We start from the raw sequence: 15,420 nt of genomic DNA on the forward strand, positions 1-15,420 counted from the left end.
TTTCGAAAAGCCTCCACTAGCTGAGCGTTCGATCACTGACATTTCATCATGGCCTCCATGTAGAATAATGTAATTGGGCGGTTCTCCGTAAGATTGAGAGCTTAACGCCTTCAGGATGTCGGTGACACTCACTGTTCCCTGACTACATAGAGGAATTCACCTCTACATAGAAGAATGATTGGGCGGTTCTCCGTAAGATTGAGAGTAATAACGCCTTCAGGAGGCCGGTGACACTCACTGTTCCCTGACTATGTAGAGTGTCCGTGTATAGACTCAGGCGGTCCTCCATACATGAAATGTTAAGAGAGAAAAACGTCTTCAGGACATTGGCAACACTCGCTGATTCACTGAATATACGCAAGAGATTAATTTCTATGTCATATTCGCCACATAATTCCTAGAAAATAATCTATCTTATCTTATTACTCCTATTTCATGATCGAAATGGTAATAGATAAATGTATTACTCCGATTTCATATGATCGAATCCACGGCTGATCTCATGAAATGGTAATAGATATTACTCCGATTTCATGGTCGAACCCACGGCTGGTCTTATGAAATGGTAATATCACCACTTGTTTTATTACTCCGATTTCATGGTCGTATCTACAATCCCGTGAAATGGTAATACCTATTTTATTATTCTGAATTCATGGTCGAATCCACGGCTGATCCTATGAATTGATAATAAAAACTACTCATTTAATACTCAGTTTCATGAATTATTCTCCACTGAATTCCATGAATTAGTAATAAATATTCAACAACTGGGCATCTGGACCATCACTGAGTAATCCCCACAAAAATGGTGTAAGTGTACTCGACAATGATGCACGACTAAGCACCCAGATACACGAACGAGCATCCAAAAATGTGAAACAATGGGGAATCCTTCACAAAACATGATAGAGAAAATAATAATAATAAAATAATGGGGAAGCGCCCATGAGCCGGTCCCACCGGCCGGCCGGCCGTGCCCTAGCCGCGACCGGTCCCATGCTTCCTCCATTATTTTTTTCCCTTATTTTTGTAGTTTTCATAAACTCATGAAGACTTCTCCATCTTAATTCCTTATTTGTGCAAAACTCGTGAATTCTCCACAACTTCGTGGGTTCACCAAATAAAATTATAAAATAAGGAGAGAGTGTGGGACCGGGCAACCTAGCCGGCCGGCCATGCCAAAGCCCACACTTCACAATCCTTAGCTTTTTATAATTATTATTCCCTAATCTGGTGAAACTCATTGTTTCAACAAAAAATCATGGATTCTCCATATCTTCAAGGACTCTCCATAACTTCAAGGATCCACGAAAAAGAGTATTATAAAATAGGGAAAGGTGTGCGGGACCGGGCAACATGACTGGCCGGCCATGCCCTAGCCGTGGTCGTTCCACGCCTTGCAATTCCTAATCTTTCATAATTGTTATTTTTCTCAACTCGTGAAACTCCCAGATTTGGGAAAAATTCGTGATTTCTCCATATTTTCTCAAATATTGCTCGAATCACGAAAAACCAAAAGCCAACATGGTTACAAGGCCGGTTAGCCTCTCGAAAATTTTAAATATTAAAATATTTTTATTTTAATATTTTCCAAATATTGATGAATTGAGCATACATGCTCATTCCACCAAAAAATCGAGAATTCTCGATCAAGATGAAACTCTTCCGAAAATTCACGATATTGCTCAACCGCGCATCAGAAAATACTGGAACTCTCAGTATGGAGACACGGACATCATGGCAACACGTGCATGCCTCCATGACCGACCAGGTCGTTCCTAGGGCTTGCACGAAGCCGGTCCCACACGTTTTCGCAATTCTGACCTAATTTGCTCAATTGCTCATACTGGGCCCGAACTCTCTCCAACCAACTGGCGAATCCCCCAAACGACCAACAATTGGTCACGTGACCACCAAGGGACGGTCCCACGCCCCCTTGGTCGGTCCCATCTCTCATACCTAGGTTTTACACCTAATGCCGAACCCAGCAATATTTTCAGTAAATGGTGAATCCACCATTTATTCATGATTTTTCACCAACTCTCAAACTGAGAATCCTGGTGCGTGCTCACTTGAGCACTGGGCATCACACGGGCGCTCATCATCCCATGTGGTCGGTCCCTCATCACTCATGGCCAATTTTCAGCAATTCCCCAATGGATGGATGGAGGATTGACCAAAAATTAGGGTTTTGAACAAACGCTCTGTGAAACCATCATTCTGAGCACCCTTCAAACACTAATAAAATTATGTTGATCCAGCAACCAACATCTAAATTAATTATGCAATATTCGATAATCTACCAATATTTTAATTGATATTTTATTGGGTCACGTCACCAGTAAATAATTCGTCGAATCGAGCAATACTTGCTCAATTGCCCGAATATTGACCAATATTCAGCAATTCATAATAATTTTGCTCAATTGCACGTCAGATTACCAAAAATCATTAATTTGGTGAATTGAGCAATACTTGCTCAGTTGCTCATCAAATCCTTAATTTGGTGAATGTAACAATACTTGCTCAGCTGCTCATCAAATCCTTAATTTGGTGAATTGAGAAATATTTGCTCAGTTGCTCATCAAATCCTCAATATTCAGCATTTCGCATAATTGAGCAATACTTGCTCAATCGCTCAACTAGTCGGTAATCCATCGTACTGACATCCCTCAGAGAACTACATGTTCAACTTACGAATCACTGAGCATTCACCATTCATGCTCGATTCACCAAAACTTAGACTCATTGTCTTCAGTCAACAATTGACTAATCAAAACACGTCTGCGCTGCAGACTCCACGATTTGTGAGACATCAATCACGTCACAAATGGGGGGATATCACTTAGGGTTTTGGTCTGGCGGTCTACGGCACGTGGATTCATCCACAACGATAAATGTGCGTAAGTCGTGTAAACGGTTGAAGGAGTCAAAAAATTAGTGGGTGCACGATTAGTCAAGTCTCCACACGACATGGAACTAACTTTATCACGATCTCTCACTTTCCCACTCTTTCACTCAAGAAATCGTCATACTTACAAGGATCAGTGGTGTTACTATTTTGACAGTATAAATAAGTCTCTGAATACATGATTGAAAAACAACATTGACAACATTCGAACACTCGAATACACGTCTAGCAAGAATTCTACGAGTAATCATTCTCAAGAACTCATCAATCCATCAGAACTTATTAGAGCTCAACAGTTCACCAATACTGCAGAAACCTTCAACACACCCACAATCTTCGATCATCACTGATCCCACACAATTCTAAGCTTCCCTCCTACAGATCAACCCATCTCCCTCTTTGCGACCAAATTGATTCTGGAACGACTATTGTCTTGGTTTAGGTCGGAGTCATACAGATTGATTTCCCGAGTCTAAGCACCCAATTTGCAGCGGTGCATCTGTGTGAGGATTAACATTTTTCCCGGTTGAGGAGTCTCGATAGCACGCTCAACTCTCCACTTTCCCGAAAAACCGGCGACACACCCCATCCAAAAATTGGCGACCACAATGGGAGATTAATCTCTCGGTTGCAATCTCTCATTTTCGCAAAATGGTTGGTCTTAGGTCAGGTTCAGTTACAAATCCCAACACCAACAATGCTAGCACCAGCAACAACAGTGGTGGTACTCCGAAAACCATTCTTGCTTCTAATGATGGTGGTGACGTTACTCCTCCTCACACCAATGTCGAAAATCATCCTCTCTTCGGGCGGCATCCAGAAGGAATCAGAGAAAATCCGCCTAACATAAGCGATCTCATGAAAGTTCAGGAAGTTCTCGCCAAGAATCAAACTGATATGGTTGCTACTCAGAAGTAGCTATGTAACCACCTCAAAACTCTCACTGAAAAGATGTCAGATAAAACTCAAGAAAATGGAAAAGACAAGGAAACATCTCCTACTACAGATCCCGAAGTTATTTCAATTCCTGATGACGATGAAACCCGCAAAGCTGAAGAACCTGAACCTGCCGGATTCATCACCCGTGAAGACCTGGAACATTTTATGGAGGATCGAAGAAAGGGCAAGGCACCATTTGTCCATCGCCATCAACCTCCCTATTCCTCTGTTGTATAGAGGATTTCTCTCCCGAAGGGCTATACTTCTCCAACGTTCACACTTTACGATGGAACGGGGAACGCCCGAGAGCATGTTTCTCGATTCCTGGAAGCATTAGGAGAACATGAACACAATGATGTCGTCCGACTGAAGGAGTTCTCAAAGTCTCTGCCCGACCGAGCATATACTTGGTACAACAACATCGCACCAAGGAGCATCGCTAATTGGGGAGAAATGGTTAATGCCTTCTACCTGAAATACTTTTTTTGTTTCAGAACATATTACTCTTTCTGACTTAGGGAGAATGGATCAAAAAAACACCGAGCATCCGAACGAATATGTGAAGAGGTTCAGAATTCAAGCCTTGGATTGTCATGATCCTAATGTTACTGAGCAACAATTGGTGGACTTGTGCATCAACGAGATGATTCCTGTTTACCGAGCCTTGCTGGAAAATCTCCGGTTCCAAACTTTCTCAAAACTCCATGAAGCGGCTAAGCGATCAACGACTACTGCTCCAGCCTTAGTAGAAAGAACAAAAACTGTCAAAATCGATGAGACGCGAGACACTCGAAGCAACATCAGGCGCCTAGTCAATAAACAATACAATGTTCAACCTTCCATGAATGTTGCTGAAGGAGGCAAAAGGAAAGCTTGGGCGCAACAATATAAGAATGCTCCTCCAACGTCCCATCCTAAAAAAGTGCCAATAAAGGAAAACCAGACTAGAAACGCACAACCACCAGTCAGCATCAACAAGACGATCAGAAAGCGCCTGACTTCCCTTTTCCCATTGAAGAAGTGATCTAACTACTAGAAGTCTGGATCCAAGATGGTGCAATCAAACTACCTCATGTCAAAAGGGAACCAACTGCAGAACAGATGGAAAATGCACGCTACTGCCATTTCCATAGGTATGTTAGCCATCCAACAAGTGATTGCAGAAATTTGAAGCACATTTTCAAGAAGAAGGCCGACTCAGGGAAACTAAGGACCGAGGGAGTGAAAAAAATCCTCTCCTAATCAGAGCATTCTCACCCTCCAAGCAGCCGGTCAAGGAAGCAGTTCAATCCTTAATTGAGCACGTCTGCGAGTTGCTGTACTTGTCAAAGGCTCAAAGAGATGATATGTTTGCTGCACTGAACCATATTGTGTCAGGAAAACGACTGACAATTCAGGAGACACTCCCTGAACCGCCCGTGACGGACAAAGAGATGTACGACTGGGGACTTCTCACCATGGTCCATCTCAAAGGAAATGAATTTAAGCGAGCGTTGGTCGACGTTGGCACTGTTGTTAACATCATCCCTTTGAAAACCCTCGGAGCTGCTGGTATCACTCGTCAAGAAGCAACTCATGCTCCTATCTCAATCAGAGATCACGAAGGAATCTTCGGGGATGCTTATGGCTACATTATTCTCAACATAAGAAATGAGTCAACCTGGACCGAAACTAAATTCTTCATAATTAAAGAGGATCCGGGATATGACATGGTTCTGGGGCGAGCATGCATGGATTCATGGTGGAAACGTTGTTGCGGTATCTTCATCTTCGGTTGCACAATTCTCGGTCGAAGGAAGTTATGACTCTCAACCTTTCGAGCATTTGGGAAAAGTCGAAGCCTTAATGGAACTCACGCAAAAACCTGGGGAGAACACCCACGAATTCTTCAGGAGGTTTCGCACTCAGGAAAGTCTTATTCCTCATGATGCATATGTGTTACCAACTTTCAAATATGCTACCCTAGTCCGGGAGCTCGCTCAAAACCTAGCTATCACCAAACGCTATGAGTGGTTAGTCTCGCCTCGGCAATACTTCACCAAATGGTTAGATGCAGAACCCCTCCAAATCCATCATCTTACTAACACGGTCGTTGCTAGGATATGACTGAGTTTCACAATCAATATCCTAAGTATTCTCCTTTGCACGAGTGTCCACATATGCCGCAGAATTGGAAAGCTCCACCAACATGGATTCCACGAGGGATCCCTAACCAGCAGAAGATATTCAAGGCACGAGCAATCCAACCCAACAAAATTCATGAAGGAGATTTAGTTCTCAAAGCATTTAAACTCAAAGAGCGTTCAAGGAGGAAGCCTAACTGGGAAGGGCCTTTCATGATCACCAAATCCGTGGTCGGTGGGTACTACAATTTGATCGACATGGATGATAAAGCCATTGTACCGGTGATTCGTGAGAAATGGCTCAAAGCTTTTGAAGCCTAAGAAAGGGACATTTGAGGTACTGGAGTTCAGGACATGAACGTCCAAAACATCTGAATTTGGCATTTAGGATTTTCTTTCATTGTATTTTCAATTCCTCCAAAACGTGTGCATACTTGCGCTCAATATTTGAAAATTCAGCAATCTATCAAAGTTCTTTATTTAAGAAAAATCTCTATCAAATCCAAAATCCAAAAGAAAATCCTCAATCGAATTCAAAACCTATTAAAAATCAAAACCCAAATAAAATCTCACATGTGTTTATGAGATTATGGAAAGGAAACTAAAGAAAGCCGTCAAAGAATGATTTTTTCTTCTCAGCATTCTCCAAGACCTGTAGAGCCGCTTTCTCCAACTCCAGCTTTTTGGTCAGTTCAGCAACTTCAATCATCTTCTTCATCACGGCTTCACTAGTATAAGGGATGTTCTCCACCACTGCATCCTTGATGGTATTGATCTTCTGACGAAGCCACTTCAAGTTAAAGCCAAGTCTCTCAGAATTCTTCAAGTTGTACTCCCAGTCAAAGAGTACATCTCGAGTCACAGTATTTCTGGACCTGGTATGAATATCATCTATAACACGAAATATGATCTCTACTTGCCTTGTCAAGAAATAGCTATGCTCTGGATCCTTCGTAACAACAAAGTGGCCATACATCTCCCAAAACTTCTCATACATAGCAACGTACCCAGAGGGGACGCTGAATCCACCAACTAACATGTGATTTGGGAGTGTCTCACCGAATGGAGGATCAAAAGCAATCCCTGCATTGGGATATTCATGCACTATTATACGCTTCTCAATCACTGGAGCAGCATCAACAATCATAGGGGAGACTTCAGACGAAGCAGTTTCTGCCATTCTTGGTTCGGGTTCCACTGTCTCAGGCATAATTATAGTTTCCGCCACCTCTACGACATCGACAACTATCACTTCATGACCTTGAGGCGCAGGGATGGAGGCTTCATCATCAACATCACCAAGATTTCCCAAACCGTCACTATCAGGTCCATTATTCTCAAATTCGACATTTGGCACCTAATGCGAAGATTACATGGGATTAGAAGAATTCAAGTGTGAAAACCCAGTACAACCATAAAATCAAGAAAGTAAGTGAACTAACATCATCTAAGTTCCTTTTTATGCATCTAAAATATACACAAATGCTGCAAAAGTTGTGAAACACGTTTCCAAGCAAGCTCAGCTGAAGAAATTTACACTTCCCTGTGCTCAATGACGAGCTGGGAGGAATTGGAGGGGAATCTAGATCCTGGTTATATACCATTCTTTTCGTATGGAAGTTCTAACGTGTCAAAATTTCATAACAATTGGATGAACGAGCAAGGAGATGTAGCCAAAACATTGGACAACATGCAATCTGGAAAAGTTCTGAAAATCTCCTGGAAGTTTACTGTTTTGCTTTTTTCAAGCCATAAACATGCTCAAAATTCAAAAAGATTCTTTTAAAAAGCTTGGAAATTTCCTGGATACATATGCGTACATTGAAAATTCGACTCCAAACGAAGATTTTACGGTGTTTCTATTAAAAGCTGAAGTCTGAAATTTTCTGATGACGTATTTCGATAAAATTATTCATATATTCATATGGGTTCTCATTCATTCATTCACAAATCAGAAATTTCATACTTCTATGAAGAGATTACAGGAGATATGCTTACTATGGGAGTCTCTAAACCATTTGAAGGCTCAGCAATGCCAGAATCTCCATTGGCAACGCCGCTATCTCCATCTGGTTCGGGATTTCAGGAATTCTTCATATTCCCATATCCCAAAGAAGAGCACGCTTCATCAAAATGATTCTCTTCTACAATGATTTCTTCCTGGATTCATCAACAACAATTATTATTATTCAAGGAGATGTCACAATCACCTGCACGAAAAAGATACTTACATCGACTTCTCCATCAGTGCTGGATTCATGAATTGTTTGCTCGGGAACAAGTTGAAGACCGTCAATCGATGGTGAGAAAAAGTCTAAAAAGAAATAACAAACCTTGGTCTCGTGATCCTAATTTCACGGACAAAATCATGACACAAGGAGCGCTAACAACTCACCAAAGAAACGGCTTGGGATTGCACGTCATTTGCTAACATACTGCAGTCCTTACTTCTGGATTCTCCGCTCCCGTAGAATTTCTTCCATTTCCGTGGAGTCTACATTGATCCGGGATCTCACTACACGATCATCATATGGTAAAGCTAATGAAATAACCAAGAGTACAACTCAGTATGAAGAATCTCTCACCATCACTCAGAGGTCTCAGAAGTATTATTTCTTAAAGTTTCGTTCGTAGAGATGTTATCTCTGGAAACACCATCTTTGGAAGTGTCATCATGGGAGTCAGTCATTCTTGCAAAGTGGCTACTTCAGCACGTCGTGCATACATAGCGCAGGATTCGACAGAACGATGAATCATGGAATAAAGATTCTCACAACAACGTCTACAAAAATGGTAATCCTCAACTCTTACCTATTTACGGTTTCACGAACTTAGTGATAATAACGTAAAAACCTCTTCAAACTTGCCAAGGCGAGAAAAATTCATTATTTAAAGTCAACACCTAACTTTTCATAAAACTATGAATAATTCACATAACCTTTCATGTGAACATTCGCTGATTTTATACATATGTGCATACACTATAAAATCGCCAAACTCGTACATACATTATTTCATCACGTATATAATTGTTTGCTTCCAACAATTTCTCAAAATCATAAATTGATTTTTATAAAACCGTGAACAACCCACGTAAATTTTTACTGAGTGAACATCCACTGTTTTTTCAAAAAATTGGACATACGTCCATTCTACAATTGCAAAAACTCACATACAGATATTACTTCACCAGTTGTTCAAAATCAAAACATTGATTTTACAAAAATATATAACGTGAAGCTCACATAACTTTGAAAATATATGTATATATTTTTGCTCCCTCTCATGAGCATCCCCTTTTGAAACGAAGGTTTATTCACTTTGTGAAATCTCACATATTTTTAAAAATAAAATTTTGGTTTTCATGAAAGCTCATAGACAAAATTTTGTATCATTAGACTCATGTCTATTTGGTTCGTGTCTTAAACTAATGAACGAACCTCTGTTCTTAAATACAAGGATTTCCTTTTTGGGTCGAGCCCGTAAACGCTAAACCGACCATGACTAGGCTTCCAAATTCCCAAATCAGCAGTGCCTCATCTCTCCACGCTTACGAGATGACACTCGACCTTACTATCAGAGTCCTCATCCGTGCATTGGCTCGTACGTGACACCATTGGGGTAAATCGAGGATTCTGACACTACCTTTGTAGACTGAGTTCAATCACAGACCTCGTCGACTGAAAATCACCATTTTATGCATACTGCGGAACATGAATGTTCCCAACTAAGCAGGGGACTTAATGTAGATGGTGGATTTTCAACAAAGGGCAAAACCGTAAAATCATGAGGCATGTTTTTGACACGGCTTTCAGGCATGCAACGATTCATATTTTACGAAGCCATGATGAATATGTTTTCGAAAAGCCTTGATAGACGCATATATGTGTCTATTTTGTTCTCAATTCTCTGTATTGTTAGTACTTGTTTTCGTCCTTATTATGGTATTTTGCGTGTTTGTAGGTATTTTTTGGAGATAAATAATTTTGGAAAAATCGGCTCGAAAAATTATGCGGAGCATCCCCGGTGGAAATTTTTTATTCGGACTCTCATTTTGGTTAAGGGGCAACCCAATTACAAAGGGGCCCTCAGTTGGGCATTTGCTATTTTCACTCCACAGACGGTTAGGGGGACACCCTTCTTCACGATTTGAAAATTCAAAATGGCGGGAAAGTTCATGTAGTTCACGGAAGAAATTTTGGTTCGATCTTGTGTGGGCTTTGAGCGAGATTCAATCACTGGATTTTGTTTTGATTGACCTGCTTGGGCTAAACAGGGATTGTATGGTTAATGGATTCGATCCAGTTGGGCTAGAACATCGAGTCTTGGTTAAACAGGGAAGAGAGATTATCACGGGATATTGGATGATACGTAACTGCATGGGAGAATATTTTCTTCTTTATTCAACAAGATTCGACCAATCAAGCCAGGATAAACAAGGAAATCCAGCTCAGAACAAACGTGTGAGAAGAGAACAAGAAAGTAGCTAACAGAAGACGCGTGAAAGGTGAACAGGGAAAGAAAATATTCCCGTGAAAATAAAAATCATTAAGGGAGAATTATTTGCATTTAAATCGGATTATCTCGGTGCTTTTGAGTATAAATATGTCTATGGGGTTGAATAGAATGTCTGTCGAGAGTTGGGAGAGAGTTAGAGACGTAAAAATCAAAGAACCAGACGCCGTGAAGAAGTTCCTGCTGCTGCTGGAACTGAAGAACACGAAGAACATTGTACGAGGCAGGAAAGTCGTTAAAAACTGTCGCTTTATTGCGACACTTTTCCACTCCTTTCCGCGACTGAGTCGTTGTACCAACATCACTATATCTGTGTCGTTGATTCTGGACGCCTTCTGTGGGTCGCAGAATCCTGTTTTATACTATTTACTTATCTTTCTCTTCATTGTAAAACACTTTTGAGCATCAATGAAATTCTTTAAGAGGTTTTCCAATATGATGAGCGACTAATTCCCTCATAACCAAGGCAATGGAGGAAGCTATCCACGCAACATAAATGGGTAACTATTTCATTTAATTATATAATTCACCTAATCACTGCTTTTGCAGAGTTTTAAATTGTTTGAATGATTGTTTTAATTATTTGTTATTCAGTTTGATAGGTTATGCTTGGTTTAATCTCTTGATAATCTATGCTTAAGGTTTACAAATAAAATTTGAGAATTTGTATGATTGATAGTGAATTAAAGATAAAAGAGGACTTAAGAATAGAAAAGAGTTTTGAAATATTTATCAATCAATTTTGCGTAATTGCGGAATCTAGTGTCTTGGTTACCTCTAGCACCCATTGTTAATATTTTTGTATATATATTTTTAAATCTAAAAATCCATTATCTTTACAAGTCCGAGCAACGAACTTTTACTACCACTTTCAAAACTATAACAAAATGGCGCCGCCGACGCGGACTTGTATATAGATTGATTTATTTTTTTTAGGTTTATTATTTTATTTTTTTAGAATTGTTTGTTCCTTTTTACGTTTCTTTTTGTCTTTATTTTGCAGGTTCAAAGTGAAAACTAAGGACTTGGAGAGGAAAAATCTTAAAGCGAAAAGCGAAAAGAGAAGAAAAAAAGGACAATTTTAGGATTTAATTTTTAATTTGTAATTTTTTTAGAGTGTGTGAGGAAAACTGTAATTTTTTTATTTATTTATTTTGGACTTTGGACTTTAAACAATTGGACTTTGTTTTTTTTACCCTACAGAAGGGTATTATTATTAAAAAAAAAAATTATTATATAAACTGTGTGCAGGGAAGGACGACGATTACTATATCGTCTCGGCCCCTCGGGTTCGCACACGGCATATGAGTCGTGGCCCGAGTCGACGACAACGGTTCATCGCCCATCTGGTACGGGAGGTAAGTCAAATCGAAACACCCGCGAATCTTCTGCAAGCGGGTTACTGTCTGCCTTAAGGTGATAATTGTTTGAGGACGAACCAGACTGTCTTTATTTTCCTAGTAAAGGGCAAGGCCTGGCCTAAACAAGATAAGGGTTCGGATTTCATCACCGCTCCCTTCTTGCCCTCCTTAGGAAAACGAAACCTAACGCGAACCCAAGCTTTAAAATTTGGAATAGAACGAGACCGATAGGGTAACGAGCTTAATAGGAAACTCGTTCGAAAAATATTGGTTGCTCTTTAAGCACACTCCAAAGTTCATGATGGTTTCTGTGAGTTGAATGCGTGACTGCGCCTCCTTGTGATAGCGGTGAGGCCTTGGGTATCAAAGCTCCACTGAGCTTCCCTCGCCTCAATTCAACTTACTTTGACTCGGATTGATTCCAGAGGGGTTTGCTCAAATTGCAACGAATTCCCTTTCGAAAGATGGAAGCTGGTCTAGAAACAATCTAAGTGGAGCCATCATGCTTTTTGTTTGCTAGAAATCTTTAGGTTTGTTTTGGTGGAGTCGAGTCGGCCTTGTTTGTGGTTGTGTAGAATTCCCTTGCAATTAAGAATGTCGAACTGGTATGATAGAAGCCAATACAATGAGTATCGACCTGAATTTGAATATGGACATCATCAGTTTTATGACCATGGTGGGAATAGTAGTTGGGAACACCAACCTTTTCAAGGTTATGGTTCATACCATAGTGAGCCCAATTACTATCCACACACGAATTGGTCTTACGAGCAAGAAAATCAGGAATATCATAGTACTAGTCATGCGTTTTTGGAAAATTACTTAAAAACTAGTCCTGATTATGACATTTCTAAACCTGTTCAATCTCTAGAAGAAACCTACCAACAAATTCGAAGGGAGTATGAACGTGCAGTTAGTTCAAGAGAAGAGAGTACACAACGGTCTAAGATATTCAATGAGACTTGTGAATGTATAAGTGTTACGCTCAGTGAAATTCAAGCACGTTTAGAGGAAAAAAATGAACAGTTAGCTAATGCTGCTCGAAATAATCTAAATTTCCAAAGTAGTGTTTCCAATTCTACCCTTGATATCAATAGTGAATATTTTCCCAATCTAGAGGACAAGGTTAGAATAAAAGACACTACTTATTTAGATAAGGTTCAATCATCTTTGTACTATTATGATGATGAGGATAGTAGTAATGAAGAATCTAAAATATGTAGGCATAGTGATCAGGAATCTATTAATCCAATTGAGCTTTATAATGATTATATTATTTCTAGTTCAAATCCAAATAATTTTTATGATTATTCATCTATTCAAAAGGACGAGGATTTGATTAGGGATACCACCGTTTTAGACGATGTAGTTTTTCCTTTTGATTACGGAGCCGATAGTGGTTTAAAAGAACGGGTTCATTTCGAAAATACTGTTTTAGAGTCTAGCGACTTATAAACAATAGTCTTGGAAGAAGAAGATAGACCCGTAGAGATGAGTAAAGATGCACTACCTGATAATAAATTAGAAGAATCAATTGACCATTTTCAAGAATCTAATGATCCAGAAATTAGGGAGATTGTTACTAGTCTATCTAGAGACACTAAAAACTCTAAGTTTGGGGGTGATTATCACCTTCATAGTGCCTTACCTTTAACTCTCAGAAAGTCCCTTCACTTAGGACTTGATATCTCTGCCTCGACAATTTTACAAGATTACCTTCATACTCGTTTTCCCGAACCTAATGATATCAAGGAAGAAGTTCAGTCGTTAGAAACCCATCCTCTGGTTGATGTGGTTTGCCCAGGCTATGATCCCCAGATTGACTTTGTTTTCCCACCAAATAGTTTTCTTCCAACTGTGGGAACGTTTATATTCCAAATGTGTCGAATATTAAGTTGTGAGACTAAACCTAAATGCCTTAGGAAATTAGAATCGACACATTTGCTTAAGAATGACCAGTATTCTCATTGTGGTCAATTTTGTAAGTCATATCTGATTGACTTAGAGGATCCGCAATTATTTAGGTTATTACTTTGTGATTCCAAGTTCTTATTTGAGTTTTTCCAGACTCTAGGACCTAATAATTTGGATCCAACCTATGAAGAAACGCAGCCAATGAAAATATTCTATTTAGACCCTTTCATAGAACCTGAACCTGAACCGCAATTAGCGATAGTTTTCAGGAAACTAGGTAAGGGCATGCTTTTCTTGTCCATTTTCTTGGTTCACTGCAGTTTCCTATGGTCAGCTCTTTTTGGTTTTGAAGACCCACAGTTATTTCGACTGTTACTTTATGGTTCGAGTTGACCAATCCTTTTCTAAGGCTGGCTGAAGACTTTAAACTTAGCACTTCTTGGGAGGTAACCCAATCTCATGCAACATGGTAATATCTTTCCTTAACTCTTTTTCTTCAAGTGGTAACAGTTTCTCCTTGTTCATGCTTTTAATTTTATCTTTAGAACATTGAGGACAATGTTATATTTATCTTGTGAGTGTGTTTTGGGATGAGGAGCTAAACCTATTAGCCGAGGCAACGGAGGAAGCTATTGTCCCAGATTAATTGGTATAATTCTATTTTTATTATTTATTTGCAATATTTTTATATGATTATTTGCATGGAATTGAAATAGATAAATTGATTTTTATTGAGTAGTTGTGAATTATTTTGATGAAGCATGCTGGGTTTTTTAAAACTTTTGATGTTTCATACTCTGTGATTACAATTATTACTTCAAAAATTTATTATAGGCAAATATTAGAATCACTTGAAAAGGAAAAAATTGCATGAATATTGAATAAAATTTATCATTTAATGGGACAATGGTGGAATCCAGAGTCTTGGTGTTTTTCTCTATAACTTTGAACAACTTTATTTAATTGTCTAGTTTAATTTAAATCTAAAAATTGTTTTCTTCACAAGTCTGAAAAGAACCTTTTTACCACTACTACAATCACTATTTGAAAATACATCAAGTTTTTGGCGCCGCCGACGCGGATTTGTGTTTAGGTAGCATTTTTTTTTAGATTTTTTTTATTGTTATTTTTATTTGTTCCTTTTTACGTTTCTTTTTGTGTCTTTGATTTACAGGTTCGAAGTGGAATACTAAGGACTTGGGAACAAAAAGCTTAAAGCTTAAAGATAAAAGGTAAAAGCTAAAAGAGAAGAAAAAAAGACATAATTTTTTTTTTTAGGATTTAATTTTTTTTATTTTTTTTTGTATTTAGCTTTTATTTTTTTTTTTTAGAATTTGTAAATAGGCTTTATTTTTCATAATTTTTGTAATTTTTGGACTTTTTATTTGGACTTTATTCTGGACTTTTGGACATTTTTTTTATTTTTTTAACCCTACGGAAGGGTCTTATTATTAATAAAAAAATTTTTAAATATAAACTGTTTGCAGGGAAGGACGACGATTACAATATCGTCTCAGCCCCTCGGGTTCGTACATGACATAGGAGTCGTGGCCCGAGTCGACTTCAACGGTTCATCCCCCGTCTGGTACGGGAGGTAAGCTTTCGAAACACCCGCGAATCCCCTGTTAGCGGGTTTACTGTATTCGTTAAGGTG

The sequence above is a fragment of the Papaver somniferum genome, chromosome 7 (genome assembly GCF_003573695.1).
Source record: "Papaver somniferum cultivar HN1 chromosome 7, ASM357369v1, whole genome shotgun sequence".
Lineage (NCBI taxonomy): Eukaryota > Viridiplantae > Streptophyta > Magnoliopsida > Ranunculales > Papaveraceae > Papaver > Papaver somniferum.